The sequence below is a fragment of the Equus quagga genome, chromosome 7, assembly GCF_021613505.1.
Source record: "Equus quagga isolate Etosha38 chromosome 7, UCLA_HA_Equagga_1.0, whole genome shotgun sequence".
Lineage (NCBI taxonomy): Eukaryota > Metazoa > Chordata > Mammalia > Perissodactyla > Equidae > Equus > Equus quagga.
This window is the reverse complement of record NC_060273.1, coordinates 125,021,268-125,036,142: the sequence shown is the minus strand read 5'-3', so window position 1 is coordinate 125,036,142 and position 14,875 is coordinate 125,021,268. Positions and strand designations below refer to the sequence as shown.

The window sequence follows — 14,875 nt, the reverse complement described above, 5'->3', positions numbered from 1 at the left end:
CCTCCTCGCTCCCTCCCGCCATCCGGTTGGGCCCGTCGGAGCTCCTCCTCCTGAGCCGTGCGACTCAGGCGCTAGGATAGGCTCCTCTTTACCGGAAAAGGCGGGATTTACATGACGTCAGGGGGGCCTGCGGAAGTAAATGACGCTCTCATTGGCCTCCGGCCTTCTGTCTGTGGGAGCGGGCCTTTTGGAGGAGACCGGAAGTGGAGTCTCTGAGAGGTAGGGCCCGGAAGTGGGGGCTGCATCTTTAAGTAATAGTGATCCGTAGTCCTTTTCTTTTTTCTTTTTCTTTCTTTGTTTTTTTTTCAGTTCCCTTTTATTTCCCTGAAGAACCTCGCAGTGGGCGGATTTTTCCCGGCTCGGATCCCCCTCAATGTGTAAGCTCCTGGGCCTTCCGTTTGTGGTCTCACGGGGATGCAGGGCGTGCACCTGCTGGGCCCCTTTTTATTTTGTCCTTTGGCACTTGAAGGTTTGTTTGGAATGCAGAACGCCTATGAAAGGCCCTGTAATGGTTGCGGTATTAGGAGGACGCTTGAATCCGGAGAGTTGTGCTGAGTAGGCTGTTGGATCATTTCTCTAACACTGGCCTTCTCTCTCCCCCATTCCCCAGTTTTTTGTGAACTGTAGATGGGTACCATCTGGGGCTGAAACGTACTAGGCCCTTTGGGGTCAGGAAAGAACTTTCTGTGGTAACAAATGGAAAGGACCTGCCGTTCCTGAGTTCAGTAGTTGATTAGGTCACTCTACAGAAGTGATCCACCAGCAAGACAAATCACATGCCAACTTTAAATCAATAGTAGTATTATTTAGCTTCCTCTAATTTTAATTATCACATTAGTAGAGGCTCTATTTTCCACCCGTTTTTGTCTTCGCATATTTTAGATTGAGAAACAGGCGCTTTGGCGTGTTCAGTTTGCATATTTCTTGGGAACTCAGTTAAAAGGTTTTTGAATTAAATTGGTAATGTCTTTATACCACCAGACCACTTTCTCCCCCTTTTCTCTTTTTAATTTGTATCTGCTATTGATAATGTTGGTGGTTTCCTTTTATAAGATTTACCTTTTTTTCATTCACTGATATTCACATATGTTAAAAGACAATGGTTTTAATTAACTGCTTGTTTTCTCTAATAGAACTATCAGACTATAGCCTCCATAGTCTGAGGTTGAGGTGTTCTAGTGTTTGTCTCCCCGTGCTTTATTATTTTTCCCCTATGGCTCTTAGATTAAGACCCATAAAAGTTTTGCTTGATCTTCGTGTTGTTTCTTTTACCTTAAATGCTTCCTTAACCTTTCTCCACTTCCAACCCATTTATTTGCTTTTCTAAATGAAAATCTTCTAGTGAGTTCTGTATGCTCCAAACAATTCCTCTTTTTCTATTCTTTCTTGAGATCATTCCAACATGGTTATTGCTCCCATGCTCCCCCAAAATGCTCTTGTTAGTGTCACCGGTGATCTCCAGGTGTTGATCATTCTTGGATCTGACTGTATTTGACCTATCAACAACCTTTGATACAGTTGATCACTCCCTTCTCCATGATATATTTTCTTCACTTGATTTCCAGGACACCACACTCTCTTGGTTTTCTTTCTACCTCATTGGTTGCTCCTTCTCACTCTTCCTTCTGTTCTTCCTGATTTCTTATTGTTGAAGTGTTCCAGTGCTCAATCTTTGATTCTCTTTTCTTCTGTCTATACTTCTTTTGATGATATCAAGTCTTAGTGACTTTAAATACCATCTGTATACTGACAACTCCCAAAGTCATATTCCTAGTCTATCCTCTTTCTGAATTCCAGACTTACATATCCAGTTGTTGACCTCTACATGTCCACTTGTTTATTTAAAGATATCTCAAACTCAAATGTCACAATCTGAACTCTTTTTCCCCCCAAACCTGTACCATTCTTCTCATCTCAGTTGATGGCAACTCTATACAGCCAGTTACTCAAAGTTAAGTATTTGGAATCATCCTTGACTCTACTTTTTCTTATATTCGATGAAATCCATCAGCAAATTCTGTTAACTCTCTCTATAAAATATATCTAGAATTTGACCATTTCCTACTATTTATGTCATTAGTACACTGATCATCTCTTTCTTGGATGTCTGTTATTAGTCACTATCATTCTTGCTTGGATTACAGTAATAGTGTTCTAGCTCATCTCCCTGCTTTCTTCAGTCCTTGCCTCTCTATAGTCTATTCTCATATAATAGCCAGAGTGATACTGTTAAAATATAAGTAAAAAATTGTGTTAAAATGTAAGATTCTAAATGCAGTGTGTTATCCTAGATTCAATCCTGAGACAAGAGATACTATTGGAAAAACCGGTAGAATCTGAAGAGTCTGGAGTTCAGTTAGTAGTAATACACCAGTGTTGGTTTCTTTCATTTTGATAAATGCACCATGGTAATATAAGATGTTAATATTAGAGGAAACTGGGTCAAGGGTATATGAGAACTGTGTGTTATCTTTGCAACTTTTCTATAGTTCAGAATTATTCTAAAATAAAAAGTTTATTAAAAACCAATGTAACATTACTTCTTTGCTTAAAAGCCTTTTATGACTTCTCATTTGACTCACTGTAAAAGCCAGCATCCTCACGTTGGCCTACAAGACTCTACATGATCTGGTTTCCCATTAATTACCTCTCTGACTTCATCCCTTTGTATTCTCTCCCCCTCACTCTGTTTCAGCCATATTGGCTGCCTTGTTTCTTAACACACTAGGCCCTCTTCCACCTTAGGACCTTTGCTCTGGCTGCTTCACTTACTTGGAATGCTTTTTCCCCAGACATGCATACAACTAATTCCTTCATCTCCTTTATGTATTTGCTCAGGTGTCAACTTTTCAACAAAGCCTACCTCAACTTCCTATTTCAAATTGCAGCTTTGCAACTATCTGCCCCACTCCCACCCCCAACTGGCTTCTGCACTCCCAGTTTCCTCTACCCTGTTTTCTCTTCCCTTATTGCTATAGCACTTATCACCATATATTTTACATATTTATTATGTGTATTTTTAATTGTTCTCCTCCTATTAAAATGTAAACTCCACAAAGGCAGGAATTTTTATGTTTTTGTTCCCTTATGCCAAGTTCTAAAACACTGTCTGAGGCATAGAAGTACACAGTATGTTTTGGTTGAATGAATGAACTTGACTGGCTATTTGAATTTGTAATCCTTGATTTGCAGTCAGTCTGAAGCACTGAATTGTTTGTCATTTCCATATATTATGCTATTTCTTGCCTCCAAGCCTTTGCACATGCAGATTCTTCTGCCTGGAGTGCCTTTTCTTATCTTTTTTCCTTCCATGCCTAACCCTTTTTCACCTTTTAAGATTCATATCAGGTGTAACCCAGGGAAGCCTTCCCTGAAATGTCAGATTGGCTTACCTGCTACTTTTCAGAGGAGCTCCCACCCTGAATCTGCACTTTACACGCTTGTAAAATAATTCTCTTTAGGTGTTTCTCACTAGAGAGCTGGGAATGTGTCTTACTTGTCTTTGGGATATCAAAGCCTGGTACATAGGAAGTAGTCAATGAACATTTTAATGCATCAATAGTGTGAGCAAAGTCACTCAGCTATGAAATCGTAGAGTTTTGATTTCAAGCTGGGTCTTCTGAATATAAAATCATTGCTCTATTTGCCATACCTTGTTTTCTGGGAAAAAGGTAGCTGTCTTTAAAATAGTAGGATAGTTCTTTTTATGAGAGTGGGAGGTAGTTAATGCATTTTATAGCCCTGGGCAATTTGTTGCTTGTCATTCGTGAAGCTGCCAGCACTGATGAGAAAGTGAGTGGTGCTTTTTCCTGAGACACTGGCTGAAATCAATGAACAGAGGGTTGTTGTAGTCAGCAAATTTTTAATGTTGATGAAATTGAGCTCCTTTTGGGAGAAAAACACTGTTGAGACTTTTGTTGCCCAAAAGAGAAATCCATACTAGAATTCCAAATTACTCATGAGGCATTCATCCTTTTGCTAGATTCCAGTACTGCCAATAGCTTTAGATCAAACTTCTGCTTGTGTGCCATCGGGAAGTCCCATGGTATTTACAAGAGATTGCAAAGATTTTTCTTCCAATGATATGGAAATTTGCTCTTCAGGTTGATTTAATGATGATTAGTTTGTTAACATGATCTCTGATACTTGGCACAAAAATTAGGTAAACTAATTTTGCATTTAAAATACTGTTTAATCCTAGATAATGAGCCAGACTTTTCAACTACTTTTTATGGTGGACTTTCTGAATTCAAACTGTCCTCTGAATATCATCACTATTATTGCATTCTGTAAACCAATCTTTTCCAACTTTGCCTAGCCTTTAGGACTAACAGAAAAGAGTTAAAGTTAAAAGAAATTTTAAAGCTATAAATTCTGAAAAAGCTTCAGTGGCTTTCAACCCCAGCAACGGAGTTGAAAATGATGATTAGGTTTGGGATTAAGTAATCAAAAACGAATATTACTTGGAGGACACTTCTGAATTTGTGCCTTGTTTCTTTGAGCTTTACTAACCCTGCAGAAGTGACTAAAATGTTGAAATAAGCAAGGAGTTCAGTCTGATCTTTGTGTGAGAGGATGCTAGTAGCTTACGTGTAATTTTATCTCAACAGTTGGTAAGAATTTTATTGAATAAAGAAAGACCTTGCTCAACTGGAACAGAAACAAGTGGCTGCTAAGAACTAAGAGGCAGCCATTGTTGAAGATACTCATCAAAGTCCTGACAGTATAAATATTGACATCCTGAGATGTGTCAATATTTACCATAGAATTTGGAAGTTGCCAAGTTCCTGTTTAAGAAATGTGACCCTAGCATTGAACACAGTATATCAATAAATAAGGAACGTGTCCAAATGAACAGCTGCTCAGAGAAAATAGGATAACATCTGTCTAAACTTTGGGGCACTTGAAAAGTTAAATTTAAAAAATTTATTGATTTTTTTTGGTAATTTGTAGGTATGTGCTTGCACACTATAGTATACTAATATAGTTCCATATAAGGTTTAAGTGTTTAAGTGTTTTTTAAAAATGACAGCATGGTTTCAATTTATAACTTTGTAAATTAGTTGTCCTAGGATACTCATCTATAAATTGAATTTAAAAAAAATCTTGCTTTAATGTTGTGTTTAGGAACCGACCTCTGGATTTTAAGCATTATTCTTACAGAATTGGCTCGAGTCATTACTTAGATAATACTTTTGGGGACCAAAAGTTTGTGCTCTGAGAATTTAGCAATAGAGAAAACATAAGAAGTTTATGAAGTTTAAACGTGCTTAGGAAATCTGTCCTGATTATTTTCTGACAGCTACGTTGCAGAAGAAAATCTGTGGAGTAAAGAGCGAGTGAAGTTGATATGTTTGGTTGAGTGTCACAGATCACCACGGTTAATTCCCATATGAGTATCAGTGTAAAACAACAGAGCATTTGGTGCAAAGTAGAGAGACATGTGAAGCTTTTATATCAAGTCATTGGAACCACACAAACAATCTTACATCTGTTTGCAGACTTGTAGGAAAGGTTAAACTTAGCATTCTTTGAATGATAGTCCTAAAACAGTCCTGAAAGAGCATAAACCACAGATATTGAGACTGGTCCTCTCATTGCTTCTCTTTTCTGATAGTAAGGATTGATGGCTTTTGTATAGTAATCTAATCATTTAACCACATCATAATGTTATGTTTATATTGGGAAGAATGGGTGCAAAATACAGTTGAGGTCATATATTCTGTCAGAAGCTACATTTGTTTCTATAAATATCTTGATAAACATGAAAAAACAAATTTGCTTAGAGGTTCATAAAAGGATTTTAACCTATTTTCAATATATTAAGGATAGAAGAGAAAGAAACACAATCTTAAAATTTAAGTCGATTGGATCCCTCTTTTAGAGAGAATTTGCCAATATTTTGAGGTAAGATGGCGAGTTTTAAGGAGAAAACATTAAACTTATTAATTAGTGATTTTAAAACTTGGAAAACATTTTTTGCCATGTAACCACAACTTGAAACTTTGTTTTGAATAGACATATTATGATTTTTTTTCTAGAATCTTTAGGGTATTATGCAAAATATTCAGCAGTTGTCTTCTTGAACCACCTGTTACCAGTTATTTATTATGTAGTGATAACAAAGTTGTCCAGTGTTTTCAAAATGTCACGTGTTCTAGATTTGACGAGAGTGTAAGTATATTAAGTTGAAAATGTAAAACTTCCTCTTTGGCGTTGAATATTATGAGTTTAATATAGTGTTTCCTAAAGTGTGGTATTCATACCACTGACAGAATATACACATTGCTTGCTTACAACTGTTTTGCAGGTACTATGAGATAAATGAAGTTAAGAGAATGCCACACAATCAATGAATGACAGTAAAGATTCATCCTGAAGTCTTTCTGATCCCAAAGCCTGACATAAGGTAGCTTAAGCAAAAAGGAATTTCTTGGCTTCATACCTACAACATCCATGGTTAGATCTAGATTCTCTTGCTGCTGGAATCAGATACAAGCTGCTGCCTACCCCTCAGTTCCACCTTCTGCTGTGTTGGGTTTGTTGTCAGCAGCTCTAGGCTCAGAGCATCATAACACAAAATCCAGTAGAGAAGAATCTATATCCTTCTTGATGCAAATAAAATTCTTGGAATTGAGCCTCACTGGTCTTAGTTGTCCTAACTTGAATCATGTGCTCATCTCCGAATCTGTCACTGGGGATTAGAATGTAATGTTGGCTTAGTCCAGGTGCATGTTCTACTCCTGGAACGTGGGGCTAAAGTCAGTTTACTCTAAGCCTGTGGACTGAGAATAGCAGAGGTGGGGATCATTCAAAGTTTCGTTCCTATAAGCAGGGGGAGTCTGTATTAGGTGGCAAAAATCATCCAGTTCTCTCTAAATTTGGGTGAATGAATGTTTTTAACCTGAATTACAGTGGGATGTGAACTATGGCACTGATAGCATTCTCTGATCACTGTTTAGAGATAGCTAACAATGCTGAATCCTTCACTTGGGAATCTGTGTTTTTTAAGGAACTGAGAAGAAAAAGTGTAAGCTGGAGTCATTCGAATTAGGATAGATAATGAATGCAGCCATGTGAGTTAGGGCCATTTATTATGTGCCAGGAACCATAATAAGTATTTGATTCATATTGGTTAGATAAAATTTAAGACGGTGTGATTCTAATGATATGCCACAGGATGGGAAATTTTGGAAAATAGTGCAATTATTATTTGTGGTTTCTTTATTGTAACTATTATGTGCAATCATTGAATATACATATGAAGTAGCTCATGTATTGAACATTTTGTTATATTTTTTTAAACATTTTGGCCTTAAGAACAAATTATTAATGTATAGCCAGTAAATATTGAAATAATTTCAGATATTTTTGATTATCATCTTTTCGGTTGATTATAAAAAAATATTTTTGTCTTTAGTATCTTTGAGTCAGTGTTGCACAGCAAAATTCACCAATGCATTATGCGCCAATGTTCTGTGTGTAATGCTTATCAGGTAGGAGTATTTACCAAAGAGCCAATACTGAGCCCAAGACTTCTTTAGATAGTCTCCTAAAATTTGAAGTATTAGACTATATATTTAAAATTTCTAATAGATGACTTTTTCTCTTTTTACAAAGTTACTCTGTAACAACCGTAATCAGCCTGATGGTCAAATAACATTTCTTGAAAACTCTTTTCCTTTTATCCATTTTATTTTGAAAATTTCAAACATATATAAAAGTAGAGAGAATAATGGATTCCCATGTACCCATCACCTAGCACAACAATTGTCAACCTCACTGTCAATCTCATTTCACTTATATCCTATTCAGACTTCCCTCTTCTCTTCTAAATTATTTTTAAACAAATCTCAGACATCTTATCATTTCATCTGTAAATATTCTAACATGTATCTTTAAAAAGTAACTTTAGAAAACATAAGCACAATTCTATTAACATAACTGAAAAATTAACGATAATTCCTTAATATCATCAAATACCTAATCTGTCTTCAGATGACTTCAGAAGTTTTAATTGTTGGTTGAATTAGGTTTTAAATAAGGTCTATAAATTGTAGCTGCATATGGCTTTTAAGTCTCTTTTAACCTAATATTCCATCCCTCCCATCTCTCCCTTTTGCATTGAAACTTATTTGTTGAGAAACTGGGGCAGTTACCTGCCATGGAGTTTCCCACAGATTTGGGGATAAAGGAGTTGGTTTCCGATTTAGTACGGGTTGTATACCAATGGCCTTAAAGCTGGACTAAGGATTTTTTTTTTGGCACATTAGGGTGTTTTCCAACACCAACAACCAATTCTTCAATTCTCTACCACCTGGGTGTCCAACAGTTCCGTTCGATTCTGACACTGTCTACCTGGAGTTAGCATCAGTTCCTACAGGTTAAAGGGCTCTGTCCCACAAGACTTCCCTGGGTCATCCATACTTCTGACCTGCCATAAGTCGGGGGTTCCTATGACTACCTTTTCAGGTTTGATAATTTGCTAAAATAGCTCACAGAATTTAGGAAAAAACTTTACTTGTATTTGCCCATTTACTATAAAGGATACAACTGAGGAATAACCAAATGGAAGAGATGCATAGGGCCAGGTATGGGAGGTAGGGAGCAGAGCTTCTATGCCCCCGCTGGGCATGCCGCTCTCTCAGGACACTGATGTATTCACAACTCAGAAGCCCCCCAAATTTCTTTGTTCTAGAGTTTTTGTAGTGGTCAGTCTTCAGCTCTACCCTCCTCTCTGGGGGTGGGATTGAGAATGAGGCTGAAAGTGTGAACCCCTGAGTCATTTGGCCTTTCTAGTGACCGGGCCCTGTATGAGGCTATCTAATGACACCACCCTAACTCACCTCATTAGCGTAAACAGTGGTGTGATTGAAAGGGACTCCTCTTGAATAACAAAAGACACTTATATCTCTCAGGAAATTCCAAGGGTTTTAGGAGCTCTATCTGGGACAAAGACCAAATATACTTCTTATACCACACATATCCAGTGTTTTTAAAAAATATGAGCCAACTTTTAAAAGTCAGGTGACTTCTGCATAAACACAGGGACTTTTAGCTTTCTTGAATCATCAGAATGGCAGACCACTAAAGAGCAGTACTTACCCATGCTAACAATCTGCACTGAGCAGTGGCTGCCGCTTTTATATGTCACTTGTCTTTTCTATTAGCCACAGTCCTTGCTCCTCATGCAATGAATGTCTGTGGGCTTGCTCCTGACCTGCATAGGCCCTGGAGGCGTTAGGACTTGTACCCCTGCAGTACAAGGCTTGATGCAAAGTTTAGCAGGTACAAAGTTTCAGTTCAGTTTGAGAAGCCATCACCCAAGGGGACTCAGAATGGAACCTTTTGCTTTTATCTTGTAAGGAGGATTGTCCAAAATATGTTCAGGGATGTGGTTGAAAAGGACTTAGACTTAGAAATTGCAACATGGGAAATAAGTATGTAATTATTCATCCAATTAAGAATGGAAGTCCTCATGTGCTGTTTATCTCTTAGTATTATTTAAACTGTGTGAAATTGCCATTTTTTGTAGGTTAAAAATTGTTAAATACTGGCAATTTCATATGGTTCCTAAATATTTTTCTAGGGCTGAATTAGGCAGTGTCACCAGTTGAGGATATGTTATAGGGTTGGATTTTTTTTCCCCCCAGGATTAACTCTCATTTGTACCCCAATCTTATCATTCATCCCCTTTTTCTCCATTAGGAAATAGGCAGATAAATGGTTACAGTTGTAAGTAAATGGTGGGTTTGGGAATGGGAGGAAAGTATAGTGCAGATCTTGTGCCTTTCCCATGCAAGTGCTTTTAGTTACATTTCACTTCTGAGCAGCACATTTTTCAAGTAGAAAAGACTGTTTGTAAATTTACCGGTGGTGTTTCATAGGAACACCCTCATGCTTGTGAAATTAAAATGTAAGAGAGGTGTCAAAATTTTGAGGTTTAAGAAATCATAATTACTTAATTCTTAATGAAAAAAGACTTGCTTAGCTGATGCTATATTTCAGGTACTATCTTATCTCTTCCGTTCTGTTAAGTGTCATTCTCACATGAAACTGCAATTAGAACTGAAGTGTTCTTGTGAAAGTTTAGAAAGTTTCCAAAATGATAAGTATACTCTCATCCTTTCTGCCAGAGTTATTTGTAATCAAGAGTGTCCCTTTGATGAGTATAAAGGAAGTCATAGTCTTGGGACTTTGGGTCTAATTTTAAGGGCTGGATCTAGTGTTAGATTTTATGTGGTAAATTTACTCAGGCCATTTTATTGTTTTTACGTACTCATTTGTTGGGGTAAGAGAAAAGAAAGGAGAGGAAGTGAAATTTAAATGAATCACTGAAGCTAATGACTATTAATGGTGTTTGTAAAAGATAAGCAGAGGAAATGAGCAGTAATATGATATTTGGAATGGCGGCAGCTGTCATTCCACAGTGATAAGAGGTAATTGAGAATGGACTATGACCATGGCAAAGATGCCTTATTTTTTAGAGTTAATTTATAGTTCTAATGCTTTATTCCTGAAGCATCAGATTGTTAATTTAATGTTTCCTTGATCACCAGCTGTATGTTACATGTTTTTGAACAAGATCTGCCAACAGTTTTAACTGTATTTTGCTCTTAGGGTGACCAGTCATCCTACTTTGCCTGGGTTGAGAGGTTTCCTAAGACACAGGACTTTCAGTGTTAAAACTGGGAAAATCTCAGGCAAAGCTGGACAGATGGTCACCTTACTTTCATTTTCAAAATTAATAGAATGGAGATAGTCTTGGCATGATGAGAAAGGTATTTAATAATCCTGTAAATTCTTTACCCATAAGGTTTAGAAAATTCTGACCTGAAAACATTTCAGGAAAGCATTTCTTCTGTAGAAGGTTAGTTTGATATTTTTGTTCTAATTGCTTTGGAAATTGAAGGGTAAATTGATTTTGTGGTCATTTTTCAAAAAAAACCCTTAATTTACCCTTTGGTCAGGTAGATCATGCCAACCAGCAAGTCGACATGCTCTTAATAATGAAAATAGCAACAAATTATTAATTTAAAGAAATCCTCATTGTGGGGATTCTGATAATAAGGAAAACATGAGTAGTCAATGCTTTTAAAAAACACTAAACAAATAGGAAAATAGACCTCTTCTTTGCACTTAGTTTTCCTAAAGTGTTGTCTGCCGTTTGTCGTATCAAAAGACACGCATCAGAAGACATAGGTGGTTGTTGCGTAAACTTTTCTTTCCTTTTTATCTAGCACTTATGTATGGTCCTATTCTTGAATTTTTAAATGTGATAGAACTTTTAAAAAATTTATCACCACACTTTTGGTTCACAATTTGCATTTTCTTTCTTTTCCTCCTTTTAGTAAAAATCAGGTCAAACAAAATAATGTGATCAGGAATCTAATGACAAACTAATTACCAGCATGTGCTGTGTGCTAATCTTTATTCTGAACTCACTTTAGGTATCTGCCTACTTTGCTCAACAAGGGGGCACTTAAGTTAATTGCTTCATTAGAAACATGCATTTAGCCCTTTCTGATCTGTAAGTACAACCCCTTGGCATAGCTGCAGACGTGTGAACACCTGCAGCCCAAGCAGCTTGAAAAGAAGCCATAACTTACTATAAAGGCAAATAAAAGAAGCTCAAGTTCAAAATGGTGTTATCAATGATACAGTGTTGTCACTAACTTGAGCTGACCTAAGTGAGTTGGCTTCTGCACTGCTCCTTATCAGCATCCAAAAGGGCATACAAAATTCTTTGTAAACTAATTTAAAAAGCGTCTTGTTTATTCAGAGGCAACTGTGAATGGCATTTGTTCAGAGTGTAGATCACATCAACTGCATACCAGCCAACAACTTATTTCTCTCTTCTAAGAGAGAGGCCAAGTATCAAAGACACAAAGTACTAAAGATAAGCTTCTCAATTCTCAACTGTTCTCAGCTCTCAATAAAGCTACTGATGGACAACTTGGGGTGGGACCCAACTGTTTCCACCTGCAGGCTGTCTTAGATCCTTGGCTCTGGCTGGGAGAGGTGCAGATACTAGTTGGACCTTTAGTGCCCTTAGAAAAGAAAATACAGGCTTTCTTATGGCCCTACTTAATCCGTCCCTCTGAAGAGGATTCCACCCCCTTTCTTCAAGTACTCTTGGGGCAGAAAAACTGGGGCTGACCATCCGCATTTGCAGGGCTGGTGAAAGCAGAGAGATCATTGATTTGCTGTTACTGAATCTTAAAAGACTTTCCAAGTCATCCTTTTTTTCTGTTTCTGTGGTTGATTCTTAGATATGTTATATTTCATATTTAATGAGAAGGTGACCTCAGTAAATAAAAGAATGAAGTACTTTCAAAACTGGTTCAAATAGTATATTATCAGGAAATTAAGACAGTTGATATAAAGAAAACATTCTTAAGGTTAGTGAGGCGCAAAATAACTATAGGTAACTGAGTTGTCATATTTGGGCTATTAATATGTTAAGTGCTTAAACATGGCTCACATGTAGCAGCCAGAGTTTCAAATCTGAGTTTACTAAAATAATAGAATCTTTAAAATAAAATGTGATGAGTACCTAGAGTTAATTAGAAATTTGGAAAAGCCTTGAAATATGAATAATTCAAAAATGTTGTTAAAACTAATCTGACCTCTACATGTCTTTTTAGCATTGTTGAGGTTAAAGCCCTTTGTGTCATGTGAAACTGGGATGAGTTGCTGACAGGCATCTGGAGTATTACATTTTCAACTAATTTGTTTCTGTAATTAGAAATTTGTCACTTGTTTCAAATATGGTAAAAAAAAGCAGTGAAACCAATTGCAGTTTTAGAGTAACTCTAAGTGCTGCGTTTTCCTTTCACAAAGTTACATTGCTAGCAATAGCCATGGTTCTTGAGGCACATTTAAGAAGAAAAATCTGTAAGTGTGTGTGTATCTGTGTATTTGTATATAAATTCTATCGAGGCAAAAAATGGCCTTCATAACTAGTTTCTATTACCCTCCTCCCCTCAAAATTGTGAGGTTTCGGCCCATTAGAATTATGTAAGCCTTTAACTATGTGTCTTTTTCAATGATTGGCATAGAAAAACAGTAACACACATTTTCCAGTAATTTCAAATTTAAGGATTATAGAGCATGTGAGTAACTGACTGCATATTAAGTATATTGACTAATTGATCTCAAAGAAAATATTCACAAATGGATAAAGCATTTAAGAATTAAGTGCATCAAGGCAAAGAAGACCTTGATGTAGGAAAAACTTTTGACTAAATGAAATATTTGAAAGTAATTCTATTTTTTTCATGATTATGATATAGTCAAACCTACAAGTTTACTTTGTTTTCCCTTTGGTGCGGAAGATTGGCCATGAGTGAACATCTGTGTCAGTGGGATGCCTCTGCAGTATGGCTTGATGAGCAGTGTGTAGGTCCATGCCTGGGATCCAAACCCATGTACACCGGGCCACAGAAGCAGAGTGCACAAACTTAACCACTAGGCCACTGAGCAGGCCCCAAATTTACATGTTTTTAAAATGTTAACATGCTTAATTGATGTGGTTACAAGTATGGTTATTTTATAACTTTGGCTTTTACTGGAAAGAAGAATAGTTTTCTGAGCAAACTTTATGTAGAAATTAGTTATTACTAATTTGTCAATTTGGAGGTATCTTACACTCTTAGCTTTAGATATTTTTTCTCTCAACCTGGAAGTTTCTCTGCTTCCTTATGCTTTTTACTGTAAGATAGTACAGCTCTATCATTCTATAATTAAGCATCCTTTCCACCCTTAGAAGATAGAGATCTGTAGTAAATTAGCCTTGTTTTGTGAAGATCTGACAAAGTGAGTTGTTTTTATTTTCATATTCAATTGCTATTTGAGAGACATATGATGCTTTATTTGTGAGAATGTAATAGTTTTAAATTGAGAAAGCAAATTAAAACTCCTGATTTAAAAATTTGTTTTGTTAATCAGTTGTTAATCAAATACCAATTAATAATTTACTTTTGGATTTTTATTGCATATTATATATGGGTCATAAAAATTTGAAGCAGTTTTACACTCTTCCCCCAAATAAAAGATTGAAGAATATTTTTTTTTAGCTTTTTTAGGATCATCTAGTAAGAGATTCATGCTATGTGATTAAAGAATAATTCTCTCTAGTTTTTCATCTTTGAAGTTTGTGCTTGATTCCTGGTTTTGACTTTTTGTAATGTTTTTTCTTTGCATATTTGTAATTTTTAGGATCTTTAGTTTTGTTTGTTAGCTTCTGTAGCTTAAGTATCTCTTAATGGAGTGCATGTGGTCACAGGATATTCCAGTATTAGAAAAAATATATTTATTTGCTTTGAACTAAATAGTATATGCCATACCACAGTCTGGTAAGTTTGAGGTCAATCTGGGCAAGATTCTAGAGTGAATTACCAGAAGAATGATTTTTTAATTCATAGAAAAAGAAGCTTTAATTATTAGAAATAACAGTGGAATCAGTAAGAAACAATCTCAGTCTTAATTTATTTCCCTTTTTCTTTTAATTGCCTTGCTAGACTGGTAGAATAGGTAGTTTTTGCAAAGGACTCTCCTGATATCTGTGACTTCAATGGAGATATTAGCAGTGGACACACCTAGGAGCATTGATGGATGTCTACAAGAGGCTCGTTTCAAATGGCAGTCCAGAGAAGTCTATGCTTGAGCTTATCCTGCTCAACGTTTTACATAAATGATTTTAATACATAGAAGAGAAGTTTGTCAGATTTTTAAATGGCAGGGTCAGGGAGAGATTATAAATGTGTCAGATCACAGTAACAGAATCACTATTCAATGTAACCTTGATAAGCCAAATATAAAAAATGAAATTGCACCCCTGCAAAAAAAAAACACAAAACCAAAATGGGACCTT

The 14,875-nt window shown here is 36.4% G+C and overlaps 1 protein-coding gene across 10 annotated transcripts in view; it reads left to right on the top strand.

Moving 5' to 3' along the window:
- Positions 1 to 137: 137 nt before the first annotated feature.
- Positions 138 to 14,875, top strand: part of XRCC4 (X-ray repair cross complementing 4) — a 287,532-nt gene continuing 272,794 nt past the window's right edge. For 3 of the 10 annotated variants that reach the window (XM_046668025.1, XM_046668024.1, XM_046668026.1), the window contains exon 1: positions 233 to 377. The gene's annotated coding sequence lies outside the window, so the exon portion shown is untranslated. The other 7 variants (XM_046668019.1, XM_046668023.1, XM_046668020.1 and 4 more) reach the window with 7 other exon arrangements.